Source organism: Acanthopagrus latus, chromosome 2 (assembly GCF_904848185.1).
Source record: "Acanthopagrus latus isolate v.2019 chromosome 2, fAcaLat1.1, whole genome shotgun sequence".
In the NCBI taxonomy this organism is placed as follows: domain Eukaryota; kingdom Metazoa; phylum Chordata; class Actinopteri; order Spariformes; family Sparidae; genus Acanthopagrus; species Acanthopagrus latus.
In genome coordinates, this window is record NC_051040.1 from 8,159,482 (window position 1) to 8,179,480 (window position 19,999).

Below are 19,999 nucleotides of genomic sequence, written 5' to 3' on the forward strand. Positions count from 1 at the left end.
TGCTAGAGAGCTACAAACTTCATGTGACCTTCAGATTAGCCCAAGTACAGTACGCAGAGAGCTTCATGGAATGGGTTTCCATGGCCGAGCAGCTGCAGCCAAGCCACACATCACCAAGTGCAATGCAAGGCGTCGGATGCAATGGTGTAAAGCACGCCGTCACTGGCCTCTAGAGCAGTGGAGACGCGTTCTCTGGAGTGATGAATCACGCTTTTCCATCTGGCAATCTGATGGACGAGTCTGGGTTTGGAGGTTGCCAGGAGAACGGTACATTTCAGATTGCATTGTGCCAACTGTGAAATTTGGTGGAGGAGGAATTATGGTATGGGGTTGTTTTTCAGGAGCTGGGCTTGGCCCCTTAGTTCCAGTGAAAGGAACATTGAATGCTTCAGGATACCAAAACATTTTGGACAATTCCATGCTCCCAACCTTGTGGGAACAGTTTGGAGCGGGCCCCTTCCTCTTCCAACATGACTGTGCACCAGTGCACAAAGCAAGGTCCATAAAGACGTGGATGACAGAGTCTGGTGTGGATGAACTTGACTGGCCTGCACAGAGTCCTGACCTGAACCCGATAGAACACCTTTGGGATGAATTAGAGCAGAGACTGAGAGCCAGGCCTTCTCGACCAACATCAGTGTGTGACCTCACCAATGCGCTTTTGGAAGAATGGTCAAAAATTCCTATAAACACTCTCCTCAACCTTGTGGACAGTCTTCCCAGAAGAGTTGAAGCTGTAATAGCTGCAAAAGGTGGACCGACATCATATTGAATTCTATGAGTTAGGAATGGGATGGCACTTCAGTTCATAGAATGAGTAAAGGCAGGTGAGCGAATACTTTTGGTAATATAGTGTGTATATATATATATATATTACACATTATATATATATATATATATATATATCTCATATGTCATATATCATATGTTTTTTTTTTTTTGTTTTTTTTTCTCATTTCATTTGAGCTTTTACACTGAAAAACTTCCCTTCTCTCCCTCATTTGCCCTCTAACATGAACACACACTCATACAGGACTCTGGGGAGAATAAACATTTAATCAAAACCCTTTTTTAATGCCATTTTCTGCCCGTGCTGTCTTTATGAAGCGCTCGGGGAGCTGTTGTCATTCAATCAGTCAAATTTGCCCTCCATCAAAATAAATCTGAGAGCTTTATATATTATAAATTATATTATCAACCGGGCGTCTGTCTAAAGAGCAGAGTAGTTTGAAGGTGGACCTGGTAAAATGTACATCAGTGTGAATGTTCTTGATCGCTATATGGCTGCTGAATTATTTTACTGAATTTATTTTTATTATGTGTCAGAGGATTAATCAGCTCACAGTAAGTCGCTCACTTAGAGTGCAGTTTGCGCAGTAAAGTTTCAGTTAGTCCACAGGGCTGTCAGCCATGGAGAATTGAACGCGAGGCAGCTGACAAGTAATTAATATCAATTAAAGGAGGAAAGTGTGTGAATGTGACTTCACCAGACGACTGTAGCTTCCACTTCTATAAGTCAGAAAACCACACAGCCTTCGCCGGCAAATGGAACCCACGTATAATCGAGTCCAACGCACTGTATTTCACACTCCACTAAAGGCGCTTAAAAGCAGGATTTAAGACTCTCGAAGCCGTGGGCCCCGGCGCAAAAAAGCCATCACGGTAGCCACTGCTATTGCTCTCCTCATAATTGCACTCGTGGACTTTTCTCTTTCACAGTGAGCGGTGTGAGTGACCGGCTTTGTGCGCCCCGTCTGATAATGGCAACAAAGGGAGGGAAGCAGCCGAGTGAACAAAGCATTATGTAATCAATATCGTCGGTCAGTCGGAACAGAGAGAGGTGTTGATCTGTTGACTGAAGTACTGTTTACATAGATTTTCTCTTCTCACGCTGCACATGTCAAAGGAACGGCCGAGTGGGGAGGAAAATAAGAAGCACTTCCACATCGGCAGAAAAAGAGAAGCATCGTCCAAAGAAAACCCCGAGCTGATTGAAGGCACCTTGGAAAGGTGCAGGGGCAGCGATCCGTGTCAGAGCAGAGCAAGGTCAAGGCCAGGCTTGCTTATCTCTGTAAATTAAAACTGTCGTCTTGAACGATGGACGGATGATTTCAATTAAATTGCGGAGTGCGTGTGGGCAAGATCTCAGGAGTCACTGAAGAACAAACACTATAGCTTTATTGCTTTCACGTCATTCCCCGCTGCGACTCAAACCTTTGACGGTCCCTGCGGGTCGAGCTGACGCCCTGTAGGCAAACACAACGACTGGACTGTAGACTCAGTTTTAATAACGCAGTGTTTATTAAAAGGCCATCAGTGTTACGGCTGCAACCCTTGCATTTACATGCTGGTATCTAAACATATTCATTACAAACATAAGACAAAAACTTGCGACTTCGTTTTCCTCAGTATTTGTTGAACAGCAGTCGGCCATTTTATTCACCATCTCCATTCATGGTGAAGAACTGTGTGATAGTTTAATGTCCTTTTCATCACTTATACAATATAACCTATATCTGCAGAGTGATCGCTTGAAATATGTGACAAATTAAACTGTATCACTGCACCAAAAAGACCAATCTTACTAATAAATTAGATGTCAAAGCAGATTGCAATTGTCAAACTGAATCAAACTTAAAGTTTCTATTTCGACAACTACGACAAAGAGAGCAGCTGTATGTGTCTGCAAACCATGGATGTGCCAGTACCTTCTTAACATATCTTTAGGTTTCATTTTCAGTTTTATGTTACAATGCTGTGCTTACTGTCCATCACAAAAAAACACTTATATGTATGTATATGTTGGATTTGGTTCCACAAACACAACTGCAAACGTTCCCGACGTCTCCTCATTAATATCCACTCTGCTGCCCCAAACTAACCTGGAAACACCCGGACGTTTTGTTAAAAACAGCCATGTCTCAACAGTCTTATACTGTGGTCTCAGGTTCGGCAGCCATCACAGCTAAAATGCCAACATTTCATTCTATACATTCTGCATCATTGTACACGTGCTGACTATAGTGCATTCATATTTAAGTTGGTTAAATAATAAACACTTTTAGGCTTGGTGAGCAGGGTAGAAAGCTAAAATCAAAAAATCACCCTTTAATCAATGGCTCTGATTGTTTTCTGATTGATTTTCGAGCATCCTGACACTGATCCTGAAAGTCAGATGTCCTGAGTGATTTGGAAGGCCCTCACAGCGCTCTTCATACTCGACATTACATTATTAACGCCTGTGATTAATACAGATTAATACTGACATTTGTGTCCTCCTTCCGTATTGACACACAGAGAGGCAGGAGATGTGTCAACAGCATTTCCTTTGTCGCGTCGGCAGTGATGATGTGGTTCGCAAACATTTGAAGACGGAAATGAAAATTGGATTGTCGAGTTTAAATGTAACACATTGTGTGCACAAGTGCTGGGAGTGAAATTTGGAATTTGTTGAACATCAGTGGAATGATGTCAGCTTTGGACTTAACAGCTGTAAGTAAGAATTGCCGTGATTTCCACACAGATCGTCTTAATGAACCTCTCTCAAGACAAAAAGGCTCGGAACATTTGGTGGGCAAACGTGCATATCAATGTGTGCGCACGCCTGCAATTATTACCGGTGATATGTAAGAGCTGCGAGCCGACTGACTGACCTTTGCTCAAAAAGTGGCAGCTGTCACTCTGTCCAAACATCAGTAACAACCTGACCTTCACAACATGTCTGTTGTTTAAGCACCAGCCTTCTGCTGCTGAGGGCTTTTATTCTGAAGCTCCCCACTGGCTTCCTTTAAATGAACCGTAATTTAAAACTGTGAATAGATCCAAAGGAATCTGATGCTTTCCAGCTGTATATGTTAGAGTTTAATGAATGCAAAGGTGAATGGTTTGTTTTCATCTCCATTCAGAGAGGTCCAGAGTGTTTGGATTGTCAGCTGGCCTAATTAAAACGATTTCATGGTTGCCACTTTATTTCGGGGCGGGGAGGGGGGAGTTTAATCTGAAATGCTCCACTGTGCTTACGCAAACCCCTCAAAATTAAAAGCACATCCCTTAAAATTAGCTTCATTCTGCTTTTCTCCCCCAAGTTTGAAAAGCCTTGCCTTAGGTAAACTGATGTGCCACCCTCTAGTGGAGCCGAACGCTAGCATTTATTCTTCATAATCACATTTGGTTTAAAACTAATTGGCAGTGGCAAGGAGGCATAAATTATGGGACAACAAAAGCTGCAACAAATATAATTAGATCAATGCCGGCAAAATGAGTCTGCTGCTATCAGAATGAAGAGGGTGAAAAGAAAGCACCAACAAAAAGCCAGATTAAAAAAAGAAATGGACTGAGAGAAAAAGACCGCCTTGAGTGTCCCGCTCTTATGTTGCTATGGACTCATATGTTATATACCGAGACGGGGGGAGCAGCTCCCATGAAGCATTGCACTTCAGGCTCTTTCCCCTCCCATCGCAATTAGAGTCTAGCACATCAGTTAACCTGCATACATATTCATATCCCATCATGAGGCGGATCCATGACCGGGTGCAGCTCTGCAGTCTTGGCGCAGCACCGACAGCAGAGTTGCTCCAGTGAGGAGGGGGAGGCTGCAGGCCTCTCGCCCTGAGCACACTGAGCGTTGGTGGGCTCATTGAGGATATCCTTCCTCGTGACGGGTGTCACCTTTGTCTCCCTCCGACACCACCAAGGCCCTTTTTAATGAAACCAGACTGCTTGTTCTGCTCAGCAAGCCCCTTTGATATTGTCCACAGGAGCCTTATACAATAGCTTGATGTTAATTGTGGCTAATAAATCCACCTTTTCCCTCCGCTGCACCTCCTCCTCCGTCCGCCATCTCACGCCCGGACTTGATCGGTGCCTGGAACGCCTTGGACGGCTGCCAGTGGGCCGAGACACAGCGGTGTAATGAAAAAGCACAGTGGCGGCAGTCATGCACACACACACACACACACACACACACACACACACACACACACACAGTCGTGTTAATTATTTGTTTAATAAATATGCAATAAGTACAGCTCCTGAGGCAATAACAGACCCGTCTCAGTGCTGCAGTCAGACTGAGTGAGTGGGCTTCCACTGATACTTTCCCTCAAACTTCTGCTGTCATTATAATCTCCACTGACTGGACGTCCACAGACTCCGAGGGGAAGTTGGTCTCTTTTTCCGCATTGTTTTATTTTATTTCTTTTATTTTGGGCTGGCTTAATCCTGATTAGGCATGTCCACACTGCCCTCTCTGCCGGCATGTCCTCTCCACAAATAGCTCCGTTTTTTATCGCCCAAGTCTTTAATCACCCACCAGAGCTCAGATCAAGGGTTTTACAAGGGTGATTATGAAAGCTTGAGAGCGAAAGTCTTCCAAAGATGACAGAGATCCAGCGTAGCCATTATAGTGCAAATTCAAATTTAATCTCTTCTGGTGGATGACACTGCAAATCTACAAATATGACCAACTAACTGAGTGAAACATTGTGTTGCAGTCTGTTAGTGTCGGTGTCCCTCAGTGGTTGTAGTTCTGGTTTAAATGAAGAGATTTAACAAGCAGTAGTGGACTGTTGGCTACAGTTTAAGGAACTGAAATGATTGAGATAATGAATAATGAGCTGACTTAAATAAGTTCATTGCCAGTTGGCTCTTTTAGAAAATCCTAAATAACTTGCCTCTAAACCCCTCTAAGCAGCTGACAGCATGCTTTAAATTAAGTGCTGATTTGACTGTCGGCAGCATCCGAGATCTCTTTTTCCAAGTGCTGAATTGTCGAGAACGTATCCAAAGATTTGTGTCTTCCTACGCTGTCTGCAAAGACTAGTTGTTTCTTGAATAACCACCTCCGTCTCAAGAGTACATTACAGTGGCGAGCTCGGTAGGTCAGACACCCACATTATGTTTCTTACAATTAATTGAACCTATAGGAGCATTATCACTGTAAAGCTTTGTTTCGCTGTGAACTGTGTGCAAACACTTTCTTGACGCTTAACCTTAAGGAAGATGTAACGTGTTTCTATTGCACAGAGGGAAGAGATAAACAAATGGGCGATGTGAAATGCTATAAACATGCAGACGCAAAAGGCATTGTACATGTTCAGCCAAAGCCTCTTCAACCTGGTGAGCCTCGGTTGTTTTGAGGTAAAGGACTAACGCAGCCTTGCAGACTCAAGAAGGAAGTTGGTAGTTGCGGCGTAGGAAAGAAATGTAGCTGCAGAATCCAAACTTCCTCCAGAACACGTCCGCTTGTACACAACGCTACGGTGGCTGAGTAAGACTAAAGACCACAGCATACCAGAATATTGGAAGATGTTTTTAAAAAGTAGAAATTCAAAAATTAATGGGCAAAGAAGCTGGTCTGAGTGAATTTAAGTCTTTATCATGTCGAGGGTTTTATTGTGAAATGTAGAGAAACATGAAAAAGGAGTCTGAAGATGACATGACATAAAAGTTTGCAGTGTTTGTTTCATTTAGTTGATTATTTTTTCATCTTCATAAAAGGTTCATGTACGTTTTCTGCCCATAAATTGTGCAAGAACCGTACCTGGAAGTTCACCTTCCTCACGTTCATCCATGACGTGTGCTGCGGCTCCAGCTGAATATACTGATTTACAGAACTCGTTGCTGCTGCTTCATGCTAAAGTACCTGCAGGCTGGAACCTCACACCACTTTTTGTGCCCTTAAACACCTTTCAGCTAACACATTCTCCAATTGAATCCCCTTTTTTCAGATGTCCCATAGCTGTATACATCAAAATCAAATGTGACCATAACACTGTGAGGAACTAAGCAAAATCCAGCCAGAGTAATGAAGCATGGAGACGTGTCCCGGTGTGTTAGGACTGTGAAGCTGCTGCAGGAAATGCTGCACGCTCAGCTATCGAGGGCTCCACCTCAGATTGATCTCACATCATGCAGCATAAGTATTGTTAAGCAGGCGCACTATATGATGAACAATATGCTTTGTGCTTGTGTCCTTTTCCAACTTATCACACTTCTATCACCTATGCTGCCGTCGTGTGCAGCAGAGCGTGTGCTCCCTTCAGGTTTGTGTGCGTAAGCTACACAATGAAAGTAAATCCAAGTCTGTATTTTTAGTTGCAACAAACGCTTCTACGACAGCTTTTCAGCGCCCTTTGAGCGGCTCTGCAGATGACACATTCTACAAATAGATTCATTTTCAAATCATGCAGAAGCCCTTCGGTTCACAGCCGCCGGTGAGCTCACCTCGGAGATGATGGAGGCTCATTCTCTCCATCTGCTCAGGGGCCCATGAGCAGCAGTGAAAGGTTGAACCTTTCAAATGTCAATACTGTGTCTGAATCCAGTCTCTTGATTCACAGGTCACATACTAATACACTGCAGCACAGTACCGGGCATGTTGGAGATACTTGGTATAGACTCCGCCAGATAACTTCTTGTTTGAGAATCCCTGAATTGTATTCACCCTCACAGTCCTCTACCTTCAAATGGACACCCTGCGGGTTTGCATTTTCTACTGTCAGATGCTGCCTTAGGTTACTGTTTGCCCTCTGTCTTAGAAGATCCTACACCGCAGACCTTCATGCAGTTCTTTGTCACAGTATGATCGAAGAAATATTTGGGATCTCTCACATATTCTTTCAGCTATAGCCTTTTTTTTTCCTTTGGCCGTCAACCACCTCTCCACTAACTCTGAATTTTTTTTTCTTTTTTTTTTTCGAAGCTCAAACAACCTGAGACTGAGTGCCTGGAGCAGTAACTCATCTGGAGTCAGGCCAGAGACAAAGAGGGGGAGAAACAGGGGAAGGGAAGGGAAGAGGAGGAGACAGAAAGGCAAATAGATGAAGACGAAGAGGAGGGAGAGAGAAAAAGACCGGGAGACTTATGGTACGTTCCCTCTTAGAGGGGCGAGCGAGACCGAGCCAACACGTTTCAGTCTTTGTCTGTCCTGGCTTGGCAGCACCTCATCGTGCTGAAAGACAGACTGCGGAAGGGGAAGGCACAAAGAGTGCTGAGATTGCCATTGTCCACCTACTTTTGTGTACTTATGGACAGTAGTGACCTTCCACCTTTTCATCAGCAATCTTAGAAAGGCTCCTTCACATTTCAACACAACAATAACTTTTACACAAAGCAGAATTATAGTTCTGTGTTTTTCATTCATTTGCTTTTTTGTTTTAGTTTCACTTATTGCAGAGTCGGTTTAAATCAGTTTCAACATTAGTGTTAGTTTAGTTCATAATAACCTTTGTATAAAGATGGCGAGTGAGGAAACAGTTCCTGGACTTGACCTCATCACCCAGCATCGGTGAAGGTTGAACCTCACTCGTGCACTTGTGGATAAACAGGAGCCGACTCCTGCAGTCAGGTTCCAACATCTTGCGGGAAGTTGTTGCGGCAGCCTATTATAGTTTTGAAATGGGATGCTCAACATTCACGGTTTATGTTCCTACATCATGATCAATGTCGCTCCGGGGCCGTGAGCGTAAATTACATATAAACTGACAGCAGAATGTTGCGGTTGAGTGAGTGAAACACAGGACTCTGAAAGTGAGATGTCAATAACACAGTTTTCTCTGTCATTTTTTTTTTTCTTTTGTGTTTCAGCTCTCTGTTACAATTTGCTCGGGTTTAGGCAACAACATTACTTGGTTATGTAGTTAGAAAGGATAACTTTGCTCTTGCGTGTATTTTTCTGTCATTTTCTCAAAGTAGCAAAGCGACGACATGTCAAAACTGGAAAGTCAGTTACTGGACCAACATTTACTATGATGTTCTTGAAACCACACCAGCACGGAGATATCAGATCATGCCTTACTGGATTTGTTGCTTGGGTATCTACATTACATTCTGCAGTATAGTGCACTCAAATAATAACAATATTTGATGAACAACATGCATTTCTACATGTATAGATGCACATACATGTCTGTATTCATTTTGTTCATCGTAGTGCAAATAATCAACCCAGTAATTAGTAATTCCCCATAATCATCTCAGACACTTTGGTGAAAGTTGGCTTTTTTACCACATTCTTTATTAGTTAATGTTTTTCCAAAATCAATTAAACAAGACAATTTTTCCAAGATACTGCAAGTTAATATGCTGAATCACAGCCAATAACAGTAATGGAGCTGCTGTATTTTTCTAAAAAAAAAACATTTTCAGCAACTTTGTGAGATAAAATTAACTTTTAAAATACCTTGAATTGGCTGATTTTTAATACAATAGTGGTTTGGAACAACCGATTGATTCACTTTTTTTGGAAAACTTTGAATGAGACCTATTCTTCTTGAGTCTGGGGAGACGAGTTCTCCGTCTCTGGCCAGAGATGAGTTGACGCTTCAGGCAAACAGAATCTGGGGATGTCTGGTGTAAAGGAAAAAAAAAATAAAATAAAACCAGGGGTGGTTTTAGAACGAAGAGGGAACAAACTGTGAGACGAAGAAAAGAAAGAGGAATGTTTGTGAGACCCCCCAAATATTTTCTTCGATCACGCTGTGACAAAAAGCTGCATGAGGGTCAGCGGTGTAGCAACCTTCTGAGGCAGAGGGCAAGCAGAAACTGAGGGCAACCTTGGGCAGTGTCTGACAGAAGAAAACACCGAACCATGGGATGTCTCTTTGAAGCCAGAGGAAAGTCAGGACAAATACCAGTCTGCTGAAATGAAATAATGGAGCGGGCTCATGGGGGAGCTGTGTGGGCAGAGTTACAGTCCAGCGGAAAGGTAGCTGGGAAAATGCTAAAGTCTGGTAGTACAGAACTAAACCTAACCTAAGTGTTTTGTGTGCTGAATATACCACAGTGTTGTCACAGTAGTAAATTAAAGTTCATCGTGATTTGCAAACATTTATTCTGACGATTGAGCTGCAATTTTCACTGGAATCATCATTTGTCTGCAAACAGTACATTTTTCCTTGCTCCTATAAAATGTACAATACCGCACATTGCCTTTCAGCTGGATTGTTATGTGTTACATGAGACGGGGGCTCTATACACTGAAAAACATGATACTGACTAAATATGATCAGACACAAAACTTTCTCATTGAAAAACTAACTAATAAATAACACTTTTCACACTCCATCCACGTTTATAGACGCTGATGGGACACAGCTCACTTTTCAGTCGATTTATCATCCTTGAATTTACTGACTTTCTGTGTTTTAACATTTTCTGTTCTTCCTCTGTGTTTTAACTCACCTCAGACTGGGCTTCCTTGTATTTGGCTTCACTGCTGAGTATTATTCTGTATTACCGTCTTCCTGAGTTTCCTGCTTTTGCCTGTTTGTCAAAACACTTTGTAAACTCTGCTTTTAAAAAGGTGTTATATAAAGAATGCTTAATATTTATTATACTGCAGTCAGGAGGCAGTGTTACAGAAAGCCTCGAGGCTCTGCAGCTCCAAGACTTCCTCTGTGAGATGAGCCTCAGCTTCCTCAGAGGAAGAAGAGAAAGAACAGAACTTTCTGTGTAAATTCAGGTTCGCTCTCAAAGCACCAAACTTCTGTTTTTAAATTAGTTTTCTGGACTAATAAATCGTATACTTTTGTTTTGCCTCTTCTTATTTTCCCCATCCATAATTAGTGTAAGATAATACATTTGCATTTACAAATTAGCCCAACAGCAACAGCACTAATATTTATGTTGGGGTGTTTGTTTTTTTTCCGTTGTAGAAAAATGTGTATTCACTTAGTATATTTTTGGTTTTATTGCTTTGATTTATGTGACTCTCTGGACATTATTGGAAATCAATTCTTACAGGGAGGGCACAAAAGCAATGCATCCTCCACCAAATTAGCATTGAAAATTTTTAATTAAGGCAGTGCAATTATTCCATTTATTTGATTGGCAGCCTCTCATTAAACGGCACTTAGGACAAACCGTTCCATCTGCACGGGAAGGAGCTCGATTTCCTTCTCTCTTGTCTGCACACGGCGGCTCCGACTCATTCCAGTAAGTGATCACAGCGTGCGGTCAATTCACCGACACGAGGCTGGGAGCCGCCGCGCCCACAACCTTTTACCTCTGCGTGCAATTACGCCTGTGGACACGCTGCACATTCACTTAGCGTTATTAAAGAACAACAGGGGAAAAGCTGCTCTATCATACTCCAGAGGTACAATCTTATATTTTCTTTTTCTTCCAAATGTGTTGACGGGTTTTTCCTTCCGTTCGCTGTTGCTTTTGTCAGTCTTCTGGCGTCGGCTAATCCTCCTCACAGCTGCAGACACTGTCAGAATGAACCAAGAGGCATTTCTGTCTGCTCCAAAAGCTGGATTACAGTAGCAAGAAGATTACCCGTCCAACAACTCCGAAACAAAGCTATCACAATGCCTCTCAACACGCGGTGATTAATAGTATTCTCTACTCCTCTCGCGTTAATACTTTCTTGTGGTTTACATACTTAAATAACAAAGAATCCCTGTAGTGCAAATTAAGTCGAGTGCTCCGAATTCGGTTTTGATTTGTTTCACTCAAACCTCCAGACAATTATTTGTTTTCCCATCTAATTTCGCTGTCTGCTCCGGATGACGGGTATTAGGCAAACACGGATCTTTTACATAATACGAAAGTGTTGTGCGTTTCTTCGGGGTGGTGCTGTAATGATGTGATAGAAGGCTGAGAACATGGAGGTGGCTCGAAAAAAAAAAAAAAAACCCTCCCGAAGCCCTCTGAGGTGGCGAGAGTGATCGGCTGCTGCGCTCCTCCTGCAGCCACTCATAAATCAAATAATTACATTGTGCTTCTTGAGGGAAGAGAAAAGTTTTCCCATTAACCAGCACTCATTAACCCACTTCGGAAATGTGCAAATGACTAACTTAAGGGGGCTTTGCAGCCTTCTCCTTAACTCAGAGACTTTTTCCCCCCCAAATGGAATACAAATTCTCCAGAAGCTCGGTTTACACGTGTGATGCGAGATCCTGCTTACCCTGTGCTGTAAGTGATCATTTTATTATCAATATTTCATGACGTACATCAATTAACCTTGAACTGTCTGCGAACGGCAGACAAACGCTCCCTGGCGACTGTGCCAGAGGAAGCTCTGTCAGGTCCGGCGTGCACTGAGCCGCCGTGATTGACAGCGTTTTTAAGAGCTGCTTTTGAGGCCGGGATGCTTCTCTTCTCCGGCAGAAAAGTCGAGTGTCACTCATTTTATAGATGTCTGTGGTGTGTAATCCAGTCTGCAGAGGCTTTTACCAAAGCGCTGAAAATGATGGGAGTCATGGTGAAGGCCCTGGCATGTAGTAATGATTATTAGTACTCAGTGGCAATGCTTGTTTGCCATCTATTAAATCCCTTTGTTCGTGTGTCTTTAGGGTCGTCTTTCTTAATAGAAGCGCATGCTGGTAAATATTGAAATAACCTGAGATCTGGTTGTAAAATCCCGAGGCCGGGCATTTATTCTTTCATCCTCCTCATTTGAAAGACGTTTCTAAGGAGAGCCAGAAGCACACGAACTGGTGGCTCATAGGTCTTACTCGTCAATTTCAAAGATAAATATCATGCTGGGACAAAGCCGTGGTCTCTGCCCTGCCATCACAGGACTGTCAGGAATGACAGAAGGAATACTTTGGTCCTGTTCGGCATGAGACGAGGACAGGACAGGCGGGCGTCTCTGATCACATCACACTGCTGATTACTGACGAAGGCGGGGGGATAAGAGCAAAGCCAAGGGTGCCATTGATCACACAGATGCATTATGGGGTGGTACGAGGGAGCGGGGACAGTACAGCACCTTTATCTGCTGTTACATACAGGCAGCACAGGCTTGTTTATCACAACCGCTGCCTGAGGGCTACACCTCAAGTCCTACACTCTTCCTGTTAGGCTACGTCAAGTCTCACACAAGTTAAAACGACGTGACTTTTAATCAGCATTAAATGTTGTGTCTGAGTTAGTTTTAGTTTTCTGACAGACATGGGCAGAAGTTGTATTTTGCTAATTCGATCCCTAGACTGAAGACATTTGTGGCTACATTTGTCAATGAAATTTCTTGTTTTTCACAGCATATTTCATTTTTATAACCTCAAAGCATTCTGACGCTGCTGACAAAGGAAAAATGGAGGTTTGTGGCGAGACAAATTTGACCCTGAGTGGCGCCATCTAGAGGTTGCATTGTGAGCTGTGTAACACCAACATCCATGTGTGAAGGAAGCATGGAAGTACGAGGACAGTGAAGGTTGTATTCTCGTTCGTGAAGGAATCAAATATTAGTCTCAACTCCAGCGAATACAACAAACGTAACTTCAAGGTGTTAGCGTAATACATTCTGGGGAGTACACTTACTGGATTTTCAGCTGAAGGTTAGGTTAGCGCAAAGACAAGAAAGAAGAGAAACAGCTAGGCTAAATCCTTCCAAAAACAAACGAGAGTGGTAGATTGTTAATTGTTGCATCTGGACAGCGATTACTTTGTCAGTCAAGGAAAAACAACACCAGTGAAAGTCTACAGTGTTGAAGGCATACAATTATAGTTTCACACTCTCTACATTCCCATACACATCAGCTGTATTTTACGTCAAGAAGATGAGCAAATGCCCATGTTAGCATCCTGATGTTAGCATTTAGCCCAAAGCCTCTTCTATGAGGCTGTGGAATTGGATGGGCTGTACTTGGTCTGCTAGCATGAGCGTAGACTGTCTGTCTAGTTTCCAATGCACAAATGTCAATGCTATTGTATTTGTGTTACATAACGAATGAAATTAAGTAATTTATTTTTATATGTACTCACATTTGCATTCTTCCATATGATCCCAGGATAAAATGTATGTACATGTCAACAATATGTTATGATTTTCTAGCCTTTTGGCAAACTGCCTTACCTCAACGCCGTATAACCCTACACCACATGGTATATGGGGTTTGTGAAAGTAAAATTACAGTAAATTAATATTAAATCAATATTTAAATTAGACATCACAAAAATGTGTGTGTGTGAATGTGAGTGTGCACACGCTGAGAAGCCATCATTGCCAACAAGACCATCTAAAAAGAGAGAAAGAAGAAAATAATGCAGGAACAGGTTGCAGAGTGGAGGCAGGAGGACGAGCAAGTGAGACAGGAGGCAAATGTCAAAAAGGGGAAGGTCTCGCATATCCTGGGTCCAGACATCCGAGTCCCCCCACTCTGCTGAGTTGACTGATTATGAATATAAATGTGGAAAGAAGTTCTACTATTCTGTCTGATATCAGGCAAGGTCTCGCAAGTGGAGTGAAATTTGGAAGCGTACGCCTGGCTTCTTCTTGAATGCAGTAACGAGTGACGCCCGTCAGGCAGGGTCGTTTGCAAGTGCTCACCTCTGCCTCTGGGTTGTGTTGCCAGCTGCCCCGACACACATCCCACAAAGACACTGGGAGACATTCATTTGATTAACAGGAGAAACTTACCAGAGCACAGCGGGAGAAAGAACTAAAAATAGGGAGACACCTGTTAAGTATGGCTTCATCTAAACATAGGTCCTGGTGCCTTGAATTGAATGTGAATAATGACTCCCAATTTTTTATGTGATCTATAAAGCAGAAACCGAACAAAACTAAACAACTAAAGAATTACCCGACAACAGCTTGATTAATATGATTGCAAAGCTTCCGCGGCTTTTGCCTTCATTGCCAGAGGAACTGAACAGAACAGCGACTGAGGGAGGTGATATTTCTTAAAGCCTTGAACCCTTTCCAATAACTCTGAATTCATGTGACCTTTTCTAGTTGGGGGAATAGTTTGCCGAACATTCGCACGGATTAAGCACAAAATCATTTTTAAAAAATGGCCATGCTGGCAGACGGACTGGGCGCATCAGAACGGGAGCCAAATGTTATAGCACCTTATGGAGTGTGAAAGGTTAACAGGCGAAGGAGAACTCAAGCCAGGAAACAAGAAGTGAGAAACATTCAGTGTTACTCTCGTATTACACTACATTTATCAGTTGTGCTCATGTATTTACTGTAATCCCAGATACAATATCGCCTTTAAATCTTACCACTTATCTGAAGAAAATATCCCTTAATGATTTATTAAAAAAGGACCTTACAGAAGCACCACTGATCCCTCTGCCCCTCATCTCCACCTGCTGCCTCCAATGGGAAGTGACTGGTGCTGGTCGTGGTGATGAAGTCAGGGAGCAGGTCCAGATGGTGGCTCCATTAGTCACAGCAGTGGAGCCACCCTGGCAATGTAAATACCCATGTCACAGGCCCAATAATTGATATGGATGATAACAAACTCTCTCTCTCTGTCTCACTCGCTTCCAAGTAAGGAGAACCAGAAGCACTCCTCTAATTGTCGGCAAAAGATGCAAACTGGCTGCAGGTCAGTTTTAAGTACTTCCCCCGCCCCAACCAAAGCTTCCTGAGCGCCAAAATACCTCGAAACTGGGGTTAACACAAGTGTGCTGATCTGATCCACCTCCTATTTCTCAAACAGCACTATTGACAAGCAGTTCAGTGCCAAGAATACAAATCTCAGCTGTCGGCAGAAAAATGATAAAATGGGCCGTTTGTTTTTAATGCAGAAATAATTCATGGAGAGAAAAATTGTGAGCTGAAGGAGAGCGATCCAAACTTTGGGTGTTTTAATTGCAGAGCTGGAACTGAGCGACTGTGAGTGTGCGCTGTCTGTTATTACTTCCACATTGTGATTCTGCTGGCACAGCCATTATCATCAGCTTCATAAAGAGGCGCACTGGGCTCACTGTAGCACTTTAATATGCTTCATAAATATATGAAACTTCTAAACAGGCTGAACTTCAAGATGATGACTCTGCAACTGTAAACAAATGAGCCTTTATTAAGCGCTGGTAAAAAAAAAAAGTTAAACAAACACAGTAAGCCACTGTATCTTTTATCATTTAATTATCTTTCATCTCCAAAATGTTTGAGACATTTATTCAAGATATTTAACACAGAGTACATGGTCAAAATACAGTATCTGATTGTGATATGACAGCTTTTTGACAGGTTTTTTCTGAAATATAAGCCATTATTTTCTTGGATGTATTGTGTATATTCCATGATTTAAGAGAGAATAAAACGTTTACTGTCCATAAGCGTGGAAACTGTCTAAGCATCGCTCCCTAAATGTGATAGTGGCTGACTGACATCTGAAAAACAACACACACAGTAGGTATTTAACCCCACAGGACCTGCGCTTCAAACATGTAAATCATCTGAACTTTGGTTTGTGGATAAAATAATTACTGACCTTCATCACTCTTGAGAATTACACATGTGGAACTCAGTTTCACGTTATATGGCAGCTGGTTATAATGGATTTGGATGTGAGATTCTAATATAGGCTAACGTATCTGCTATTAGTCAGTTGTTACATTAATTAACAATATTTAACTCCAGTATTCAAAATAATCACATCCACGATAATTACTCGTTTCTATGATAAATACCAAAATGCGTTTCTGTTGCTCAGACCATTAAATAACCACCTTTATAATGTCAGCCAACCTGGAGTCCTTTGATACTCTCTGAACACGCACTCAGCATGCAACAGACATATAACGAGTAAATGTCATAGAAACTGTTGCCCATAGCAGCCACTGTTCACGTTCCCACATGGCAGGGGGAGGTCAGTGACCACCACTGTGTAACATACAAGCTCAAACAGTTTACTTTTCTCTCACGCAGCCTCATGATTGCTCATCAGACTCTGAAACCAGCCAAGGAAAAATTATGCAGGCTTTCTGTCAGCATTCAACACATTTTAAATTCAAATCAGAGCTCGAGACTTCTGCCAAATATGTTGATGAAATACTTGTCCAGGGTAGTTTCTGCTTAGAGTGACGGGTGCTCGCCAGCTTTCACCCACTTCCTCACTGAGCACGCTCTGCTACCTTCAGTGGCGTCTGCTCCCTGCTTCACTGTCGGCCATATTCTCCATCTGTTTACAATCACCGCTGCATGTATGCAGTTGTTTTTTGTCTGCTGTGTTTTGTTTGTTAAAATGTCATTTATGTCCCGCTTCTGGTTGATTCTTTGCATAATTTCAACCTTTTCACCGAGTTGCAATTTAAGAAGATAATTGACACACAATGAATCAAACATATATGTTATTTTAAGGGCTCACCATGGAAACATTTTGTAAATAGTGTGACAAATTGAGCATGAAATAAGACACCCAGGATATTTTTTTGTGTGTGTGTGGTGAGCAAGAAGAAATCAGTTTAAAAGACATTTTCATGCTGTAGTTGTAATGAGCTGGGCACAACTTCTTTGCAGAAGTTTTTAAATCGAAGGGTCAAATGGTTGTTTTATGAAGCATAAAAATAGGCTGTTTATTCAAGCTAAATGACTTACATTTCCATTTTAAAGTTCTTATCTTTTGGCGAGTTTTTCGGTTTCTCGGAGCAGCTAAAATCCAGTCATGCTGCATATTGCTGATGTATTGAGGGCAAGGGGCCATTAATCCCAGCAGGACCTGTCGAGATAAAGCAGGGCTCTGGTGGGGTGTGCGCTCCTAAAACTACAGATTTATTGTTGTGGCAGTGATTTCTAAACATGAATCTAAAATGCACATTGCTTTGAAAGCCGTCTTATGTAGTTCTAACAGCTTTTGCAGTCAAAATGCTCGACGCTCTGCTGCCCACTCCTAACTAGGACAAAGAAATCCATCAACATTAAAGTCCTTGTGTAACTTTGATAATAAACCACTCCAGCAATTCACAATGATAGTCATGAAAATACATCCGTCATGAGCATTAAGACCGGTGAAAAGCTGCAGTACAATCAAAGCTTTTCAGTGACCCTACAGTATGTCTAATTAACGAACAGACATGTTGAGCAAACCAGGTTGTTGAAACTGTCCTCCAGCCACATCTGAGGGCAAACATATATCTATCTGTTCCGATTGAATCAAAAGCCACGGCGAAGAAACAACTGTCATAATCGTCCCCTCGAAAGGCATCATTGTGTTGTTATCAGGTTGAGAACACAAAAAGTGTGAACGATGAGAAAGAGAAGAGTAGAGAAGCCCGCCTACCTTCACACTTCTGCTCACCTGGTCAATCGATGTGTTAAGCTGGTGTGACTGTTTAAGACAGTCATAGAAATTGTTGGATGCGGCTCCTCGAGAAGAGAGTTTGAGGTGCTGTTCGACAATCCTTTCCTTCATGACAAGTGTGATGAGGTAATTTGGGTTCTTCTCAAATTGTGCGTTTGTGTATCTCCTCTTACTTGGAGGAGTCTATACAGCTGGGGGATGCTCAATACTAAAGAAGAGCTTCTGTTTGAGTGCCAGCTATCACAATCCCTGCTAATGTTCATGCTGTTGCTTGTCAACGCTCTTGTTGTTGATCTTGCCAATATGGCGATCTGGTTTGCGATGTAAATACCTGCAGTACATATGAATATTAACCAAACTGCCAGTCTCTGTTTGAGACAGAACATTGACGATGTTGTGTGTTGTCCTGTGCGACAGGAAGAAACGCTGCTTTTTAATGTGTCCGTGAGGGACGAGTCATGTAAATGATAAGGCATGAAAAATATCCTTCATTTTATTAGTGGTAAAATAAGGTTTGTATTTGTAGAAGACTTGGGAGACAAATCAAAACATCACACTCGAGAAGGAAAATTGTTACTTTCCTGCAATTTATGAATTGATCAATCTTTGATTTGTTTTATTTTTCTCAGTTTTTTTTTTGTTTGTTTGTTTTTCTTTATTTAGATAGTGAACGCTGTGGAGAGACAGGAAAGTAAGTGGAGGGAGAAGGGGTGACATGACGCAAAGGTCCTGAGGTGAATTCAAACTTGATGCACTGCACAGCGTTATAACTTGGTATGTGCTCACAAGAAAGGCTTCATGATAAATCTCCTTAAAAAAGGGTGTCCTGTAAAGTTTTTGGATAAACAAAGCTTATGTTTCCAATAAGTGTCCCTCGGCATAACTCATCGTTGGTACATGTCTGTTAAAGCTCAGACACTCACTCACATATTAAATGCATTTTATTCCTCAAATAACACTTGCAATTTTAAATCTGGCATTGTTTACTTGACTGATTCCTGTTATCTACATTTACTGGTTTACAGTCGTCTTCTTTCTTGCTGCTGCATATCTTGGAATGTAACCCACACCAGTGGATTAGTGGAATAGAGTAAAATTATTTTGCAGGAATGTGTTTATGTGCGTGCAGCCTTACATGTGTACAACAAATGATTAATGTGGGAACCCACTTGTACCTTTAGTGGTACATCTGCTTGTCACTGGAGCAATATCCTCTAAAGTACAGCTGTTGCAGCCTTGGCACTGGCTACATATTCGTACCCTGGTGGTTTGTACCCTAACCAGCCCAGTCTTGTTCCGCTGGTGGCAATTTTAACCTTAATTTGAGGGGGCAAAAACTGACCTTTTAAAAAGAGTACACTTAAAAAAAAACTGTACTTTTAGGACCTCAAAAAGCTACCATTGGCTTCATTATATCCGCTTTTTAGCCCGAGAAGGAACAGAAGTGTAGGTTGTACTCTGTACCCCTATTTCTGACAGTGTTGAGGTCAAAGACTGTTTTAAAAAAATACAAATTAAGCAAAATAAAGCCAGATAGTACTTGCTTTTCACAAACCCTTTTGTCTGTGTCCAACAAAATATACACACTTTAAAGACATGAAGGCAACTAGTGTAAAATACAACACTGCTGCAAAAAGCTAATGATAAGTACTTATTTCCACATTTCCCCAGCACTGGCCTATCCCTGATGTCTTTGCATGCCTGCACCTTTAAGTGTTAAACCACCAGGGCTCATATGAAAAAGCGTAGTGTTGGGTGAAGTCAGATTTGCCCTTTTCAGAAATGTGTCTAGCAATCCCTCTGCCTGACCCCGAGCTTAGAGAGATCCCCGGACTGGGATTTGTTACCTTGGATACCTGAGCACAGACATTAGATCCACTTCCAGCTGCATGCTTTCAGTGTTATGTACCATGTAGTCAAAGATCCATGTTGACTCAGTCTGTCTACCGGATTATATCTCGACAGAATGCTGCTAAATGCCATTGTTCCAGCTGTTGTGTAATCATTCACAA

General features: G+C 42.1%; 1 long non-coding RNA gene across 2 annotated transcripts in view; it reads right to left on the reverse strand.

Annotated features, from left to right (window-relative positions):
• Positions 1 to 2,288: 2,288 nt before the first annotated feature.
• LOC119007346 overlaps positions 2,289 to 19,999 on the reverse strand; it is a 39,589-nt gene continuing 21,878 nt past the window's right edge. The window contains exon 3 of one of the 2 annotated variants that reach the window (XR_005071106.1): positions 2,289 to 4,882. This is a non-coding gene — a long non-coding RNA (uncharacterized LOC119007346). Of the gene's footprint in view, positions 4,883 to 9,028; positions 9,349 to 19,999 lie in introns of those variants that run through there. The other variant, XR_005071105.1, reaches the window with a different exon arrangement.